Raw genomic sequence first — 21074 nt, 5'->3', positions numbered from 1 at the left:
ATTCAATCACATAAGCAAACCTAAATGCAGTATTGCTTAATCTAATTTTCCTGTAACAGTGCTCAGCATGGGTGTTGGCAAAATCTATTTTCAATTCACCTTTATTTTGGGGGAGAGGGTTGAATGGGGAGAATTAAAAAAAAAAACAGATAATTTTTAGGTTGTAGAAGCTTGATTTTTAATCATAAATTTCAAAAAAAAAATGCAGAAGAGTGGTACTTTTGCTTCTACTAATTATTTACTTGAACCTATGAGGGAGAAGTAAAACAAACCTTTCCTCAGCACAAACCAAACTTCCACGTATGAAGTATGTCCTTATTTCAGATTTTAAAAGAGCAGAGTAGAACAGCCCTGCACCACTCTGTTTAAAATGTCAATGAAATGGTGTAAAAATGTTAAATTTAGAATGTACAGAACTGTCTTTGAGGATGAGGAACTCAAACACCATTGAACATGACTGCATTTAGCAGATATGTTGGCCTTCCTTTCACATGCTAGAACATTTCTATTCATAACTTGATTTTGCAGTTTTGCATAGTGAGAGATTTATCATGTTCTCTGTCCACCAGAGTATTTCCGCATTTGATATTTTGCTGCTATGGAAAATTTAAAATTTAATTCTCAAAATCTCTTACCTGTTTTATAGTATGAAAGATATGTACTCTTGTTTTCAACAAGATCCCTTCACATTCTTTGAAAATGAAGATATCTTAAAAAAGGAGAATATGATTTTCTGAGAGGAGTCTTCAGTAATGAATTTACAGGCAAGAATAGGATTCAGGATGCAGTCACATCCTCCCCCACATTCACACACTGGAGATGGAGGTAGAACATAAACTTCAGCATATGACTTCAAGATTCATCCTACTGCACTGTCTCTGGAAAAGCAACACAAAAGTTAGAACAATCCAGAAAGTGTATAAATTTTCACTGTAGGTCAAGTAACTTACTGCATGGTCCCAGAAAAAAAATGGCTCACAAAGGTTGTTTAACTTTAGTTTTCTCCCTTTTTTTTCTGACCCACCCAGGCACAGAGATAGTGCTTAAAAATTAGAAGCTACTATAATGTAACAGTTTTATTGATTATCCACAATATCATCTCAAAAGTTTAAGAATTTCCAAAGTCAGCTTGTCATTGGCCAAAACATTTTATTCCTAACCCCTAATTTAAGGTCTTAATAAAGAAAAGTCACTTTAGATTGGGCCATTTACTTAAATTCTTTATTTTGAATGCTGAATGTTTGCCATATAATTTTGATGAATGAAAGGTGAACTGCAGGCTGAGGTTAGATCACTGAAATACAGCAAATTAAATGAAATGGTATATGATGCAACCCACAAAGACTTGCGTTGATCTACCTAAATTCTATTATTTACGAGAAGGCTGATAAAGGCTGCCATATATTCCTTGTCTGTGGTCTTAGTTCTTTAATTCATTGTGTCTGTTGATAGAGTTTAACATTGAATGCCCTCAAAAAACCTCAAGATTACTTTGAAAGGGATTCATATTGACACCTTACTTTTAGGGGAGTTATATGAGGTGAAAATAATCCCCCCCCCCGACCCTTCCCTCCAAAGAAACTTACCTGTGAGTAAATTAATGGTAAATTAATTTTGGATTGGACTTGGAACTGCTGGATTCTAATTGGATTCTGTCTTGTTGTGTGTCATTTAGCATCTTTCACTTATAGGTCAAATGGGGAATGACATTTTTTTCAGCTCTAGGGTTCTTATTTGTTGGTTTGTTTGTTTGCTTTCCTGAGGAATTAATATTACATGAAAGAAGGTGATGTGTAGTTTAAGATAGTGAATTTTCAGGCAACACAAAAAGAGAAGCAGTTTTTTGCAACATTGAAAATGGATGTCTCCTCAAAGCTTCTATGAGATTTAAAGTTTTAGAAACGTTCCCAAGAGAGATGTTTTAAGATGAGGCACAGTAAAAAACAAGCAAGCAAGCAAACAAACAAACAAACAATCAAAAAAAACCTGACAATAATACACACTTCTCCTTTGCATCAGTTTGAATTATTTCTACCATTCTCTAGCTAATCCATTTCGGGTTTGAAATTCTGATATGGGATAAATCGTGTTACCTGGTATGGATTAGCTATGCAATCTTCAAGGATTTCTGATGTCTTAAGGCCAGATAAATATTTGTTCAGAGTACATGCACAAAATACTCAACTAAAAAAAAAAGCTGCTTTTCCAGCACTGACCCCAGGAAACCCAATGAACCACAGTATGACAACGGAAGATCACTTTAGCTGGTAGCTGGAGAGCAAATTTGAAGCTTGGTAGATACTTCTTCCAAGATTGGGTGACCACCATATGTAAAGATGAGGAATTCTGACAAAAATGTGATTATTCAAGTTATTCAGTACATTAGGTACTCCCACTGTAAAACCAAATCACTAAAAAGATAACATGCTGAAATAAAGCTCACTTTCTGTAGAAAAACTTCAGGATGTCCTCCTTTCAAAACAAGCTGGTTGATTCTCTTTAGCAGAAAGAGAATGATGCTATTGCCTTCTGCTCTCTTCAATGAGGCTAAGCCATTGTATATAAGTGGAAATTTCAGTGCTCTCCTCAGAAGACTAGGGCTTGCATGGTCATGACAGAAACATGAAAAAGCTAATTTCATAGTTTAATATTTACATCTGATATTGCAATAGCAAATGACTAAAGTAGGAAAATGTCCTATACAAAATCCCCCAAATCCTGATCAACTTCTTTTGCACTTCTTTCTCATAGATTAAAAAAAGGATTCCTATGCTTGTAAGAATAGCAAGACAAATCTTCTTAGAGAGAGGAAATAAAACTGCTTTGAGATTTATACCCTCACACAGACTAGGAAACACAGATTTATGTTTCCAATGCAAGATTTGAATGTCAGACGTGACCATTCTTTACCTGACAAACTATAGACTTTTGATATACAGACAAAAACTATGTATTTATGACTGCAACAGCCAAGTCCAGTTAGGAGGACTATAAAGTGCTTTAAAGTATTCTGCAGCTGGACAATCATAAGAGTGAGCAAAGTCATAAACGTAGAAATGAATTGTTGTCAATTTATTTTTTTACTACAAATTATGTGAGGATTGGAGAGTAGGAGTTTTCATCTCTGAGTATGTCTAATTGCTGAATTAAATAAGAGTTTATGTAAACAAGAAGTGAATGACTACCTAATGTCATTTTTACATATTGTTGATTTAAATATAACTTTTATTTCCCCCCCTCTCCCGATTACTCTTTTTTCCTCTATTTTTCCTGGCAAAATGTCACCTCCCACGAGTTTACATCTATTCAAGGCTGATAGAATTATGATGAAACTTTTCCACTTAAGCAAAATTCCAGATGTCAAATGTATGTAGTGGTGAGCAGTCTTATAAACGTGTATTTAAAATTTTTACATGATTTTGAGTTCTTTATAAACAAGCATCATTTTCTTTACACCCACTGTTTTACAGATAACAATGACATAAATGAGTCTAGCTTATGCACAATTTCTATCTGTATACTATATATTTGTGGTATCTTCTTTTGGCAGTCTAAAATTACTTAAAGAGCAATTTTATCTTCAGGAAACATCACTTAAAAATCTCAGATCTTGAGATAAGGTGTATCATAAAGATTGGGTGGTTGCATCATCTACCAATGACTTCAAACTAATAACTAGAAAAGGAAGGATTTGGATACCATTTTCAGAAAAGAATAGTTGGTTCAGTTTGTATTACTTGTTAAGTGGAACACGGTGAAGGTCAAGTCAAATTATTTCAAATGATTGCTGAAGCAGTTATACAGTCCATTTCTTTTCCTCTATATGTATCTGATCCACTGAATGTTTAGTTATTCTATGGAAAATAGAATACCTTTCACAACCTTTCACAAGAATATTTTTAAAACAGCCTTATCTCACCATATTCTACAGTTCTCATAAGAGCTAAATTAGGTCTCCCTAGCTGAACTAGGTCTCCCATTTCCAATTAAATGGTCTAATCAGTGAGTAAAAGGAGAGTGAAACAACATTTTCCTCATGTGCTTTGAACAGAACTCGGTATGGGATCTAGAAAGTTGCTTAGATTGTGATCCTTGCCATTCTTCAACGCTATTTAAATATCTAGCAAGATTTAGCTAATTGAACATTTTCAGAAAAAAAGATGCTGCCATCTATGGTCTTCAATCACTACAAAGATTTGATGCTAGAAGATTATCAGTAAGTTTTTTGAGGATCTAACTTTCACATTTAGGGCCATGATTTAAAGTACTTAGATGACTCTAAGGGTAGAGGCTCTAATGCTTTTACATGGTGGCTACTTCAACATGAAAATTTTGTAGTAGATTTCTGTATGCATGTGCATGTTTATGTATTTCTGTATGTGTGCATGTGCACACATAGCCCATAACAGAGGTTTACAAGAGCAATATGGTACAAAACAAGAATAGTGTAAGTTATTCATTATCAGGACAATCCTAACAAGGCAAGATTATGCGTCAGAAACAGAAAAAAAGGCCATTATCTTCTAAAGAACTTTATAACGTTCATGTATACACTACATCCTACATAGCCTGAGTTGCCACGTATCTGTCTCTGTGAACTTAGAGACAGCCAGGAAGACTCTCACTAAAGACTATTGCATGGGCACTCTGCAATGCATTTATTTGACTTGTTTTTCAACAAAAAATCTTTGTTCAAGTTCATTGTAAAAAGGAGGGCTGTAGCACACACTCATACAATAATGCTCATTACTCACCTCACAAACAGAATCAGCACTCATCCTGAGTTGTTGTATGCCCATCTTTGTGACTCTGTGGACAGCTGGGGAAATCCCCACCAAAAGCTGTTGCGCAGGAGCAGTGTGTTTTCTATTCTCTTCTAGTCTGTATTTACGGGTTTTGTGTGCTGTCACATCAGGCATGCGGCTAGCATGTGACACGTTCATGCTTTGTGCAAAAAGGAACCAGAACTCAGGTTTTGTCAAGGGTTGTAAAGTTCTAGTGGGGATGGGTCTACAGAGGTATCACAGAGATACCTCTGACTAAAGATATTGGAATGCATAGAAAAATCAGGCTTCTGAGGAGCTTACATATCTACTGTGAGTAGATGTCTTACTAGTAGGGTGTGTGCCACTGATGGAGAAATTGGAGGAGTTTTTGGTGGTAACTGGTTGCAGGGCTGTTTCTATATTTTTGTTAGACAGTAATTGCATGAAATAAATATTTGGTGGCAAATTGATGGAGGTCTAACACTTTGCCACGTGTGCTTTGAACAAGCCTTCTGGATTAAATAATTCTTAGAACTAAGAAAAAATAAAGACATATCTAAAGCTTAGTTCAGGTAATAAGAATAGCAAGAGCTATGGGCCTATTTTCTCAGGCATTTCTTCAGCCATGCTAGCTTTCGAGTGCTTAGAAAACTCTCAGGTTGAATAAGAAAGCTGCCAGTGAGTTTTTCATTTCTGGAGCAAGTGAAAACTTCACTTTCTAATCTTACTGGATCAGTTTCTTAGATATCTCGTTAGATATAAATCTCAGCTTGGATGAAAAAATAGCTGCTTTAGACCCTAAGTATCTGCAATGTCAGCAAAGTCCTTAGGTCACTTTTTGGATCCATCCTACAATAAGGCACAGAATCCTTTTTCAAATCCTGAAGCCCACTAAATGATGATCTTTAGGCCAGGTTTGTAATAAAAAAAAATGTCCAACGGAGTCCTAAAGTTTTGCTTTACAGACAAAGATTTAAGAAAATTTGGGTCTCTAGCCAAGGGACAGTCTATCTGAAATCAGAATGTCCTTATGTGAAGTAGACTATTTGGCTATTATCTTGTCAGATATACATATTTTTATATATAAAAGCTATCCTCCTCTTGGTCTTAATCTGTGCAATCCATTTTTTCAGATTTTGTAATGTTTCCAAGAATTTTCTTATCCTTCTACATCACTGCCCACTTTTAAGCCTGGAGACCCAAAAACCTGCAGCCCAGGCTGTTTCCCATGATGTTTGGCATCTGAAAGCTCTTGGTATTCATATTCTATTTGGAGTTTGGCTCATCCCTAAATCCCTGAGGAAACCCCATCTGGAGCTACCATTCCCAGAATTACTAAGCCTCTCACTGCCGATCACACTCTCAAATTCCTGGAAGCTCCTAGAACCTGTGGCTTCCTTTAAATTCACAGAATCAGCCACAAATGTGGGACCTGCCATAAAGCTAAATGAAATCAACATCCTCATCAGGTCCACTAGTGCTGTTAGCAGCGCTGACATTGACAAGAAGGTCAATTTCACTAGGCAGCTACTGGGAAGCTTCTAGTTCACAAAATTGTTTTTTAATGGATTCAATCTAATTTTGATCAAAGGCATATTGTGAAAAATGAAATGTTCCATAAACTTAATATCTTGCCTTATGGTTCCCTCTGATCCTAAATGCTGAAGCCCTTGTGACATGATCTTGAACTCTACAATGGAAATGTCCTCTCCTTACGCACATGTGTGCGCACACACACACACACACACACTTTTGATGCACATAAGCACAATATCCAGTATCCAGTAATGTTTAGCACCACATTTAATATAATGCAAAAATAACAAAATGGAGCACAGCAGCTCATTGAATAGAGACACCTGCACAAATAAAAACAGATCTGATGAGTGAGACAAATTAAATACAACAGTTTTACCTCTTAGTCAAGGGACTGCCTTTTCTTTCAGTCTGCTTTCTTTATCAGCTTTCAATGACTTTTTAAATTTACATGGCGGAGTCCAGGGAAACTCTTTTTCATTCTATCACTTCTGAAGATGGTCTATGGGTATGCCATTAATGACAGTGTCTTCCTCCCTTCATCCTGTTATTCTTGTGTCATTCTTTCAAGCTACTTAACTCTTTTCTATTAACTATGCTTAGGCAATAAACTGTTTTGGGACAGGGACTGTTATTAGCTGACTTTATGTTTGTAATTACTTGGTGCTTAAGTCCTCGATGTAAATAACACTGATTTAAAAAGTTTCTTGACTTTTATAATCCTCACTGAAATATATCTGAGAAAGATTTGCTACTCATCAGTAAACTCCAGGGTTATGTACTATCCCACTTCTGAACTGTCTGGCAGCAGGTGATCATGGTTTTCTTTTCCAGATGAGTCCTGCTTCTTTACATCAGAAATGATATATCTCTTGAATTATCTTTTTGTTTTAAAAAAGAACCCTGAGAATAAATCCATTTTTCTTAAAGTGATGTAAATTAGGAGTAACTCCACTGAAATGTTGTTACCTGAAAATGCAATTGTTAGGTTTTTAGGTTCCTCTTACAGTCAGCAGACAGAGGCAGGCTTTAGAGGATAACAAGTACCTAAGTTATACTTCTGTTCTGAATTACCCTCTCGCTGAACCTTCCCATATGTGTAGGCAGCCTAAGGCGACTATGCTAACTTCTTCTTCTAAATAAAATACCTATAGAAAATGGCTTGACTGAATGCTGTAGCCTTTTCCAAAGATTCAATAAAAGTCACTGCATACAAATCTTTCCTATCAACTTTGTCAGAAGAGAGTGTTTGTCAGAAAAATAATCAAAATGTGGTCAGGCAACTGAATCACAGAATCACAGAATCACAGAATGATTGAGGTTGGAAGGGACCTCTGGAGATCGTCTAAGTCCAACACCGCTGATCAAGCAGGGTCACCTAGAGCACATTGCACAGGATCGCGTCCAGGTGGGTTTTGAATATCTCTAGAGAAGGAGACTCCACAACCTCTCTGGGCAACCTGTTCCAGTGCTCTGTCACCCTCACAGTGAAGAAGTTTTTCCTCATGTTCAGATGGAAGTGTCTGTGTTTCAGTTTGTGCCCATTGTCTCCTGTCCTGTCACTGGGCACCACTGAAAAGAGTCTGGTCCCATCCTCTTGACACCCTCCCTTCAGAAATTTGTACACAATGATAAGATTCCCCCTCAGTCTTCTCTTCTCCAGGCTAAACAGGCCCAGCTCTCTCAGCCTTTCCTCATAAGAGAGATGCTCCAGTCCCCTAATCATCTTTGTAGCCCTCTGCTAGCCTCTTTCCAGTAGTGCCACATCCCTCTTGTACTGGGGAGCCCAGAACTGGATGCAGTACTCCAGATGTGGCCTCAGCAGGGCTGAGTAGAGGGGGAGAATCACCTCCCTCGACCTGCTGGCCACACTCTTCCTGATGCACCCCAGGATACCATTGGCCTTCTTGGCCACAAGGGCACATTGCTGCCTCATGGTTAACTTGGTGTCCACCAGCACTCCCAGGTCCTTCTCCGCAGAGCTGCTTTCCAGCAGGTCAGCCCCCAACCTGTCCTGGTGCATGGGGTTATTCCTCCCCAGGTGCAGGACCCTGCACTTGCCTTTGTTGARCTTCAKGRRGTTCCTCTCYRCCCACCTCTCCAGCCTGTCCARGTCTCTYTGAATGGCAGCACAGCCCTCTGGTGYATCVRCCACTCCTCCCAGTTTTGTATCGTCAGCAAACTTGCTGAGGGTGCACTCTGTGTCTTCATCCAGGTCATTGATGAAGAAGTTGAACAAGACTGGACCCAAATGAATGAATATTTGAGCCATGAGCCCTGAGGTAAAGTCTATTAAATGATATCTTTACACCGCAGTATAAAACTGCAACAGAGAAACAAACCCATTTTGGCAGGGCCTGAAATACTCTTATAACACTAGCAGCAATTTTTTATTCGGGGAGAACAAATATGATGTAGTCAAAAGCCTGATTAGTGATAGCATATTGTCTTTTATAAAGATAATATCCTCAGGGTGGACAGTGAAAGTCTGGCAAGGCTTTCCTACCATCCATAAACCTCTAGTACACTTGTAGTTCATCTTTTGGCTATCCACAATGTTGTCCATCTTTTTAGTGGCATTGTGCCTGTAACAGATTTTTTTTCAGTGGAAGATATTTGCCAAGACAATGTGCAGTTAGATGGTCAGTGCAAATTAGTTCAAAACCTTTCCCTCATTCTGCAGAAGCTCCCTCCTCTGGGACTTCGTTGCCCCATTATTTCAAGGGCATCTCTGCTGGACAATATTTGATTTGCATATGACAAAAAAAAATTACCTGAACAAAGCAGAAGCAAAAAGATGGACTTTTTACATATGTGTGTGGCTGCCAGTAAGACAGAATGTATTCCACTGGGCACATGGGAAACCCATCAAGAACAGTTGCAATGTCAAAACCCAAGCAGCTCAGGAGCGCAGTCAGACATTTCATCTGAGGTTTGCAACTGGCAAACAGTGATAGTAGTAGAAATTGCAATATGCAGAAATCAGAATGCATATAAACACACACACATATTTACTTTACATGTATAATGTGTGTTTAAACACATAAACTAGATTATAGATCCCTTAGATTTTAGTTTCCAAAAACAATGGTTATTTACTGTAAAGACTGTGGAAGATCTTCAGACTGTAGAAGATAATTTATGAGAAAGAATGGTCAAGGGTTTGGAGCAAGAAAATACAGATTCCAACTCCTGAGTAAGACTGTTCAAAAGGGTCAGCTGAATCCTCAGTTTGGATTAGCTGAGGTGGATTCAAATTTTGACTAAACTGTGAAACAATTACTTACATTCCATATTCTTACCCATAGACTTTTACACTTCTCTGATCCTTCCTTCAGTCTTACCCAGAACCTTTCTTCATCTTTGATTTAATTTGTTACATAGGGAAGAGTAGACTCCACTGGTCTTTCCCAGTGTAGTTGAGTAAATATAATTATTTTCCCGTTCCTAGGAAAGGTCCCCAGGTGTTGCACTGACCTGTCCATGCAAGGTTTCCTGACTTGCCCTGGACTGTTTTTACCTGGTTTGAGCTGTGATGACAATTTTGTCATGGTCAAGTGGGTATTGTCTACCCTGTCTGTACTTGGCTCTGGGACTGCCACATATGGTGAAGGATTAGCAATGCTAGGTAGTCATTGCACAACCCACAGTAGACATTTATGTGAAGCAGGGCTGGGTAAGGCTATGAAGCTTTCAAACTGCAACAAAAAGAGAGCAAGCTGTGATAAGAAGACCTCTAAAAATAGTCCTAAGCAGTCCAAGAATGTTTGCTACCTTGGCCATACTTCTCCATATTTTGGTCAAATAATGTATCTTGGATGGTCTCCCACCTTTGACATGGACTCTGGATAGACATGATAATCTAGGTTTTCATAGTGCAAGGACTGCATCCCTATAAATGAGCTGTTTGCAGGAAAATACTCCAAAATGTTCACTTAGGACAAAAATGGTAGCATTTCAAAAAGCTTACTGTAGCAATTAGGAACAAAATACTGAAGCATCCGATTCTTAACATTTATAGACTGGCCTAGTGTCTTTTATAAATTGAATCCATTGTCGCAACATATAGCCAGTATCAGCCAAATGCTCAAGTCTTAAAGTTGGTTCCTTCACAAACTTCTCCCCTGGCTAAGCAACTTATTTACCTCAGTTTACAAGATGGTTATTAATATACACTTATTCTTCAAACATACATCCATGTTAACTCAGGCTGATATAACACCTCATCACAAAGCATTATTATAACTATGTTTTGATTAATTATGTCTCTCTGGAAAAAATACAGTAAACTAGCTCAATGCAGAATGTTCTTCAGATCCCGTTTTTATAATTCAGCATTACTGCGAACTGATTATATCCTGTTGATCTTTTGGTATACATGATACCTGCGCAACTCCACCTATTTATCCACAATGGACTGCAGGCAACATTTGATAATCTGAAGATTTCATTTTCAACTGTATATGAAGGTATATTCAAAATGGACCTGAGTCTAGGTTGAATAATAATTCTACAAGAAGCTAATAGAAAGCTGATATTAAAATAATCCAAATCAAGCCTTTAAATTTTAGAGAGACTTTCTCACATCAAAATCTGTTCTTCTTTAGCTGCTGAATTGGTCAGTCAGTACAAGTTCAGATCATTACTGAGTTTTACAGTTATTGTAATTTCAATATATAAGAATTAGGAAGAAGAGTAAGTTTTGCATTCTATTACACAAGTAGAAATTTCCAGCAGCTGCTGTTTAAAGTGAAGAGGTGCAAGGCGGAAAAATTACATTTAATCTTCCACCGAAAACAGTGTAGGCTGTATAATCAAAATCACAGAACTTGTTTTTTGCTGATTATGTGCTCAGTTACTCAGAAGACTCAGAGCTTAGCTTTCTTGGGGAATTATACCTATTTAGGGTTGGGGGTGAAAAAATGAGAAGTAAAGCTCATTTTTATCACCTTAAAATACAGTCAACAGAAAATATGAGTTTTGGGGKTTTTTTTTACTTTAGAAAATATATAAATGGCACAACCATTTTGTAATTGTAGAGGTGGAAGGAGGTTATAATTCATTCCTAGAATCTCAAAAGGTAATTAATTAATTTTGATCAAGTCATACTACCAGCATTTGAAAAATCATCCTTGTTTCCCACTGGACCCACATTTTCTGTATAAATTAGGATCTAGTTTTAAAGTAAATAGATTTAGTTTGTGTCCAGTCAACCACACATGCAAAGCATTTCCTATTTATCCTAGTATTCCCTTATATATCCTAATATCCTAGCAGAATTTGACTCAAGGTGATTTGCAACCTATGTGATGGACCACGAGACTTCGTTTTAAATAACAGGAGTATGCAAAACCAAATGAAATCCTATCCAAATGAAATGTCATCAACAGTTGAGCACAATATTGTTAATTCAATTTTGTTGTAATTAATAGTGTGTTTGCTTTGTTTCTTTTGTTACAGTGTTTAATGCAATTAAATTCTTCATTTACATTTAGAATCTCCTATTAAAATCTGGCAGAAAATTAGATGAAATGAGGAACGCTCTCACAGGATAGAGGTATAAAGGCAATTCATATTAAGAAGTTTAGTATGTTCGAATTTCATAAAGTGAGGATTCTCAAGTGAAATGAGAAATTACTGAAGCCATATCTCAAATGTCATCTTCCGTTATGAAAACAAAGAACTTTGTGCAAAATTATTTCTACTCATATATTGAGATATATTTATTCTTGTTGTTGCTATTATTATGAACCGCAAAAAAAAACTAGTGCCAATATATTGATGCTCACAGAATGCTTTCTCTATAAGATGTCTGGGGACACAGAGATTTTTTTTGTAGTCTAGAAAATTGTCTTGAAAATTTTGCTTTTCCTAGTGGTAATTTCTTATTTTTTATCTTTCAAAATTAAATAATTAATTAAAGCATCTATCTAATCTGAAAAAAAAAATCTTTTCAAGATAGGATTTTAGAGCTTTCTTTCTTTCTTTCTTTCTTTCTTTCTTTCTTTCTTTCTTTTTTCCACATCAAATGTGCTCATTTCTTCAAAATATGATTTTTATTCTACCTGGTAGCTTTCTGTTTCTATCTATAAAAAGTCATGGGATTAATATTATACTTGCAGACTCTTATAACTGAACTACTTTATGGTTTTGTAAGCAACTGAGAGCAGTTGTTTGTTGATGAGTGGGCTGGAATGCCAATAGTAGTCGAGATTTCCAGAGTGGTTTCCAGCACAGGGTGCTGAAGAGTTTAGCAGTCAGTGGCTATGAAGATTATTTTTTAAATCTGAAGATACAAGCAACATTTCTGGGAGGAAAAATAATCACATAAGAAATCAACTCTGCTAAAAAAGTATAAATAGTATGTTTTGTATGTTTTCAGATATAAAATTTATATTGAAAATCTATGTTAAGATATGCATCAGAAAAAGGCTTGGTAGTGTATAAAAGGAATGCTAGTAGACTTACCATCAAATAGTTTTTATTTTAAAACTTATTCACACTATTTTATATGATAGAAAATATCTGAAAAATATAAAAAATATTTGCTACGTAGATTTATTTCATATTTTGTTTTTTCTTTGTTTGTTTGCTTTTTTTCCTATGGGAAATTATACAGTAGTTACTTTGAAAGGCAGCAGGGAACTATTGTAACACGCTTATAATTGCTCTGAGGTCTGATTCCTTTATATCATATTCTGAAAAGTCAGCACGCTGATCTGAGCTTCTATAAACTGGTCATATCCAAGTGTAAGTCTTGCCAAAAGAACAGAGCTTCTTCTTTTGCAGTCCTCAGTCTACAGATCACTAAAGAGTCTGAAAAATGTAGGTTTCTGCATTCATAAAGTCTGACTACACAGAAGCCTTGACCAGTCTATTTGAAACCTATTTGAAAAGTGCCATGAATAATATGCAGTGCTGAAACCAAGAGCATGTCTAATAAAATGATGAACACTGATGAATATAATTTCTCTCACCAGCTTAATTGCACAAAGACTTCTTGTTGACAAGCAAGCTCCAGGTGGGTTACAGAGATCTCTATGCATTGGAAAACTAGAGTTGGAACAGATATTTTTTTAACAATTTCAGCATTGACTTCTCAATATAATCACATGGTGGTGCCATATTACCAAACAGTGATGCTTTAACAGAGGAATGACTCACACCCTTCCTGCTTGTGGCTGGAGGTAGCTGGATACTGACTGTGTGCATTGAGGAGTACTAAGCTAAAGCGCAATATTTTGCAAGTGAATGGCAGATGGCAAATGCAGTCATTCAAAAGATTCATGTAGTACCCCCCCATGCTGACACAGCTAACTTGGTAAGAAGATAATTACGTGTCCTGATTTTGGCATCTGTTTTGTTCAGCTATTTGTTAGGTCACTCTAATCCAGGTCACAGCATGACCAGGTGTGGTCCATGCCTTGGGCATCGCTCATTAAAAGACACATTCAGTACTTGGTTAGCAAAGTCTTGTGAGGATGGAAGATATCTGTTCCTGCCCAGCTATCCTGGGGCCATGTCTCACCCTGGATACTCTCACTGGGCCTGATCCTGACCCCGATCCCCAGGCAACTGCCCAGCCCGGCCTCAGCCTGGACTTGTCCCCGCAGCAGTGCCCAATGCTGGGGTTGGGACTGCCCTGGCTGCCCCTGGGACCCTGCTCCCTCCACATGGTGGGATGGGTCCTGGTGGCCAGGCCCAGCCCTGCCCCACCGCATGTCCCCCAACACTGGCTCCGGGAGCCCCCAACCTGCACGGCACCCTGACACAGCCAGGTTGCCCATCATGGTCAGAGGAGTATCTGAATCAAGAAATGAAATGCTTGGGTGATGAAATAGATAATGTAAGCAAAAAAGCCTTATTTCTGAAGACAAATGAAAGGTCACCAGTATGGAGATTAGATATTTTGCATCCCTGTACATTAGTCTTCTGGGCAGCAGCAGTGGGCAAATAGGAAGGAACAGCAAGGAGACACTGCATACTGCCTCTGTAGTGTTGGATGGCTACTTTTTTTTAAATATTCTGAATTCAGTTAAACTTTATATTGATTCTGCCAATGGAAACCTATTTATGTTACTTCCTCTCTTTTTTTTTTTTTTTTTTTTTTTTCTATGAGATCTCTAAACTATCTGCTGCAGAGGAACTGTACAATAAAGCCAACCATCCTTTCTGGAAGAAACGTTGATACAGGTAGGTCTGACAGGCTAAATCACAAGTAGCAATATAGCATAAATATATAGCTGCCTTCATGAGATTATGTTAAAAGTCCTTTTCAGTGTTAACTGAAAGTCAGCATGCTTAATGAAGAGAACATTATCCAAAGATATTCAATCTTAAAACACGGGAAATTCAGTCATGCCAGTCGTTTTGTTATCTATTTTTGCATTGGCAAATCAGAAAGCTTTAAAAGGCATGAAATTTTACCCTGGCTGATAATGTAGGCTAAATAGTGGGTTAGTCAAGATGTGAGTCATTCTAGATAATTTTAAAAAGTCTTGCCAGTGGAGCAGCCGCTATTCGTAGTGAAACTGCTGTTGAAAATTTGCATAAAACACCAAGCAAATAGTTAGAAGGCCGTAGCATGCAACACAGAGCTGTTTGCTGACAAAGTCATGATTTTGAGTCCCCTTCTAACAAGCCTGCCTGAAAGCATCTTACAATTTATTTTGATGGTCAGCAACATGTGGCATCTATCATATCATAAGGATACCAGGTCATTTGCTCTGACTGAATAGTGAACTAACTATATGGTGAGCTGAGGCAAGGACTTTAGACTCAGCATTAGCCCAAACACAGTTAGCACTAGATCAAGCCAAAGTGGAGTTTTGTGGCTGACAAATTTTAGAAAGCCTGTTTCTGTTGTCCCACAACAGCTTCAGCAAGGCACAAAAAACTTACCAAAAAATTACTGTATTTAGAATTTAAGTGAGTTATTTGAGTTACTGGGTATAGATGTGTTGTAGGTTGTTTTGGATCATATAAATATGTCATAAAGAGAAACTAAACCTGAAGACTATCAGCTTCTCTAAGCTTGTTCTAAAGTAAATGTTTGGAGATTCAACTAGAAAAAATTTCAATATGTAGCCTTCAGTAAAGAATCCTGGGAAAGGAGTTTTGCATAGAATGGGCAGCATCCATATTAGAGATCCCCAATATATTTTAAATTATAAAAATGATATGAACATAGCTCATTGATGAATACACAGTGGTTGTGCCCATCTGAACACAATCTGTCTGTCTTCTGATAAAAATATTTACACATTTGTGAACCTTAAGGTCATAAAGGACAGTTAGGTCATGTAGTTGTCTTCTACACGAAGCATGTAAGCCATAAAATGTAATCTTATGACCTCTGTACTGAATCCTGCAAGATATGTTCAATGATTTTTTTTTCCAGAAGAAAGAATATTAAAGAATGAGAATTCACTCCTCTGCTCTTTTGTTCTAACAGCTAATAGCCTTCCATGCTGAAAATGTATGCTTTATTGAAATGTATGCATTTGAATTTGACTGACCCCCAATCTRCTTTAGGTGATTCTCAGACACACCTTGATGGATGTTAACTTAGAGTATAGCTATGACAGTTTGACATCCATTTGACTCTTCTCATGATCTGTGGCTTGGCACCATTTAAAACAAAATCACTTGTAGCAAATGTATTTCTCATATGAAACAGTTCAAAAGCATTTTCCTGCTTCATGTTAACTATGAACAAAGACTATGAGAAGTCACATTATGTATGGAGAACTAAGGAGAGGACAACAACCATTGATGAATGAGACAAAGGACTAAATAAAAGAGGAGGGCAGTCAAGTTGAGTTCAGACTGACCCAAAAACTCACCTATCCAAAGTCCCTGAGACTGTCACAATGCATACTGAGACTGTCCTTCACTGCAGAGCTTGGCATAATCTGCATATGTCAGATCACAGCCAGAACAAAGTCTGATTATCAGAAAAACAAGAGCTGTGAGTAGCTTTCCTTGGATTCCTTAAAGAAAGTGCACTTCTCTTACTCTATGAACTGGTTCATCCAAATGAGTATTGCTTCCAACATATCAATGTACGTGTATCTATTGTATCGGAAGTGAAGAATGCACTTCTTGAAATATGGATGCAAACATTCCCATGATCTATTGTTTAAAAGCTAGATATTATAGTATGTTAAGCTTTTATGGCAAAGAATATGGTATGAAGGATTATGAGGAAGCACACAAATGTAAAATATCAGAAAATTTCAGTCAAAAATTTCCTGAATATTCTGATTTTATAACTTATACCTGGGAAAAAGCTAGAAATGAATTAAAATTTAGTCTTTAATATATTCCTTTATTTTTCAGGACAGTCAAGACATAAAATATAGCACTGTTTACAGAGTCACTTAGAATTAAACACAATGACAGATATAGAAAGACATTAAATAAACAACTGCAAGACTGTCATTGAGCACCGAGGTAACAAATCTTTCAAATTACCTTCTCATACAGTTGTAACCTAGGTTAAAGAAACAAGAAGAAGATAAAAGCATAGCAAAAATAAATGAGAGAAATAAGCAAATAAGAAAATACAACTGATTTTTTTCCTATTGACTTTGAATCAGTAGCTCAACACTTCTCAAATAGCATTGCAAACTTTCATTTGTGTATAAATCTCTAATGATAACCTACTATGAGCCTCCTACTCTGTATAAGCATATCATTAAAACAGAATTAAACAGGAGTTACAAATCCAAAAGTATGCCACTGCTGTGATTCAGCTGGTACTGAAACTTGAAAAACCAGATGTGACCACCTTGATTAATCCAAAGAAAAATGCCAACGCGGTTATAGAAATATATGCAGCCATTTGCTGTAACATTTTAAATAAGTCACTACAGATTGTTACATGGGGTACACCCTCAAACTGAAGTGAATTTTAGACAGATTCACGATATGCAGCTAAGAGTATGAACCTGCTCACTTGTGCCAGGCAAAAGTCGTACTGGGGCAGTCCCTACAGCTATATCTAGCAAAGGGTTTTCATGAAAAATCACACAGATGAGTAACTGCTAGTGCTAAAACGTTCTTAACAATCCACAAATGTTGATAGATAGTATGAGACCTCTATCACAGGGGTTAAATTTTACCACTGAATAATTTCACTGAAATCACTAGATGCCAATGCATGTCATCTTGTTATCTGTCCTTATTCTTTCAATTTATGTACAGCAAAGTCAGAGTTTCATTAAGTGTCACTACTACCATAGAAGACATTGGTACAATTCCCACAGATTTGATGGTAGAATATCAAGTCCATCATCTCACTGACTACAGTTGTCTGAAAGAAAGGTGCCAAATGTAGTCATTTTGTCATCTAGGTTCCATCTCTAGTGGAGAGTTGGGGAGAGACAGAGATCTCCAGTGATTTGTTTGTCTTACGTGTCTTAGCTACACATGTTGAGCTGGGATAAGTGTTTAGCTTACAATTGATGTGCAATTTTTAGCCATTTAAAGTCATGTGAAATGAATCCCATGTTATTTGTCTGTATAATGTAACCTAAAAACCTCAGGTTGGGGTAAGCAACAAAATAGCATCAAGCTTAATGCTAAAAATGGCTGATATCAAATTCTATAAAGCAGATGTGGGCAATATTTAAGCATAAAAGTTTTAAAGGAACAAAAAAAGAAAACATTCCACTTTAAGTAACAAAGAAGCACAGATTAAATTTCATATAGTTTCATTTTAAATACTAGAATGTATTTGGTATCAAGGGAACAATGAACATTCAAAGTAGAAATAAGTCACGTTATATTTTTGAGAAAAAAATGAAAACATCTATTTTAGCAAGCGATACTTAAAGTTAGGTCTCAGAAAGTAGTATTTCTGCAGTGCTTTCCTTTCAGTCCATTTTTTTTCTTATGATCTGCACATTTCCAAAAAAATAACAATCTGGGGAATATGTTTTACATTTTTGTTAATTACTTAGTAATTTTTTTTTCTTTACTAATATTTTTTGTATAGTTTATCCTGGTATGTAGGTACTTTTGAATTAAATAAGCAAGACTGGCATTTTCCATAATGTAGTGAAAATTACAGTTCAACTAGTATATCTCCTGTGCCCAGAGACAGAATTATGCTAGAACTGTGTATTGTGTTTGGTTCTTACAAGAAGTATGAGATAGCAGATAAACAGCATATAAGAGTGCTTTCTACACTGAGGCATAGCAGGTACAGTAATGCAGAGAAATATGTGTGTCATACATATGAACTAGGGGGTTTATGCAATTCTTTATTGTATATAAGTGTTTTTTTAGGGAGGACCAAACCTTGCCAGACACAATCACTGCTTATTTTTGGATTCTTCAACATATGTCACCTGGAAAATATATGCTTTCCTGTTGCCAAAATTGAGTATCTGACCACCACCACCACCCCAAAATCCCAAAACAAAACATATAAACTTCTAAATGATGTAATATGACAATGAAGTTATATGGTTAAGGCCCATGAAACCTATGGTAAAAGCTGAGCACCTTCTGGGTGATAAAGCCCAGAAACCTTTGCTCATATTATAATTTAAATAACGTGACATTTTTGCACTTCGCCAAAGGTGCCCAACAGCTCATTTCTCATTGAAGCACACACATATATTTGGAGGTGCCTGTAAGGCTTACAGATCTGATTATTTCCTATGTAGGAAGGAATCAGGAGCTTTTCTGGATAATTTCTTATGCCCCATTTAATTCTGTGCTATATATCTACACTTGGATGTTTCGTCTCTAAGTCACACTGAAACCACTATAACAGATCCTGGTGGAGGCAGTTTCTGCCTTGTCCATCACTGTGCTGAGACATAAGCTGAAATTTTCCGAGCGCCAGACCAAGCCTCTTATTCTGGAGGCGAAAGGCAAAAGATGTTTTATCACAGTGTTTGAAGTCTGTTACTCTCCTTTGGAAAGCAGCAAATGAAAAGTACTTGGCACCAACATGGCAAACCAACAAACGTGTTTAGAGTGTGCATGATTCTTAGGTTAGATACAACATATAAAAAAGGGAACACGGTGGAGAATGCATTACCATAGCAAAAAATTGAGGAGGAACTCTTTTGATTTGTAAATGTAGCCTGGGCAGTATAGAAAATAACCACTGGGGAAAGGTCAGCTCTTCCACTGTGGCAATGACTAGTTGTTAGTATCTATAATATATGAGAAAATAAAATTTCCTCTGAAAAAAAGATAATGAAAACCTCAATATCATCAGTGAAATAATATCATCTGTAAAATGTAAAGCTTAGCAAGAAAATGTTGCTCACGCATAACTTAAAAACAGCAATATTTGTAATGAATACCTGGTCAGTCAAAGTCTCAACTTCATTAGAGCTGATTTACTGAACTTTCTGAAGACCCAATACCCAGCCTGTGTTCAATACTGCTGCAGCCTCTTGATACCCTAGTTGTGCAAACTATGCTATGGTATTCCAACAGAATGAATAGCCTGAAACTGATTATTAAATACGACATAAAGGGTAATTATAAAATTTGGGACTTGATTTATAAAGCGTAATAACACTGCTGATGGTGCACTGTTTGAATGCAGAAGCTGAGTTCCTGCATAAAATTGCTGTCGAATATGTCCATGAGGTTATTTTATTCATTCGACAATTCAGCGCAGTCTGCTTATGAACTATATTTTAACTGAACCTTTTGGATTTCTGATATTTCCTCAAATACTGGAGTTTCATTTTCACTACTTAGTTATCAACCATATATTTACCAAAACCTGGAATTTCCTTGGAAGCTTCACAGACTGTCTGTGATCTTCTAATAACTCAAAGTTTTTCACAATTGACTCTAACATTGCTTTAGTTTGAGACCTCATGACCTTTTCAAATATCTTTCATTCCCTCTCTCTGTCTTTCTATTCTTTGGTGTGAACGTATTATACAAGCACATACTTGAAACTAGCTACATATAGTAGCTGAATACCTGGGTGAAAATTTGCATTGAAAATATATAAACGAGGCTTGCCTCTCAGAGGTATGCATAGCATTTTAAAAGCTATGGGGGTGTTTTTAAACAAATACAGATTTATTCCAGGCTCAAAAATCCTTCAGGCCAAGTGAAGGAGACATGTCACAACAAGCTTTTGTTTCTATGCTGCTGCTGTTTTCTCTGAGTCACATTAAGCTGACTGGGTTTTGAGCTTTACTCTTTCCAAATGTCTTCAGCTACCGTGTCAATTAGTTTTGTTTCTAGCAGCAAGAATATTTTTCTCGTTTGGTCAGAAGGAAGGCACACAAGTGTTTGATGTGGTGGAGACTATTCACAGTATCAAACATAGTTGTTCTATGTTTTTGATTTTTGTATACAGAACTGAACAATCAGGATCCTATTATGCTTGCTTTATTTCTGTTTCTCTGCCCCCATGCATAGTTCATGCTTTTATGTAACACTTTAAAGAATTAATTGCTCATTCCCATGTTTCTCTTTAACGACTATTATTCTACTTGCTCAGTAATTTTGACTGTCTTCCAGAGACTGCAGAGAGAACCAACAGGTTATCATTCTTACCCTCCACAAATACATGAGTGAGATACGAATTTTAACACTGAAATTTGAGCTTCCTAATACTTTCCGGCAATAAAAAATTAGAAGTACTTTGTAGATTAATTTTTAGATTAATCTGATCTCTGTAATCAAAGCCAAAAGGTTATGCAACTAAGATGGTGAGATTTCATCCAAAGCTAGGGAGAATTCAATCTTTCCAACAGCAGTGTCTGTATCATTTCTTTT

Source organism: Apteryx rowi, unplaced genomic scaffold (assembly GCF_003343035.1).
Source record: "Apteryx rowi isolate R43461 unplaced genomic scaffold, aptRow1 scaffold_211, whole genome shotgun sequence".
In the NCBI taxonomy this organism is placed as follows: Eukaryota; Metazoa; Chordata; class Aves; order Apterygiformes; family Apterygidae; genus Apteryx; species Apteryx rowi.
The sequence above is the reverse complement of the archived record's forward strand: the minus strand, read 5'-3'. Positions refer to the sequence as shown.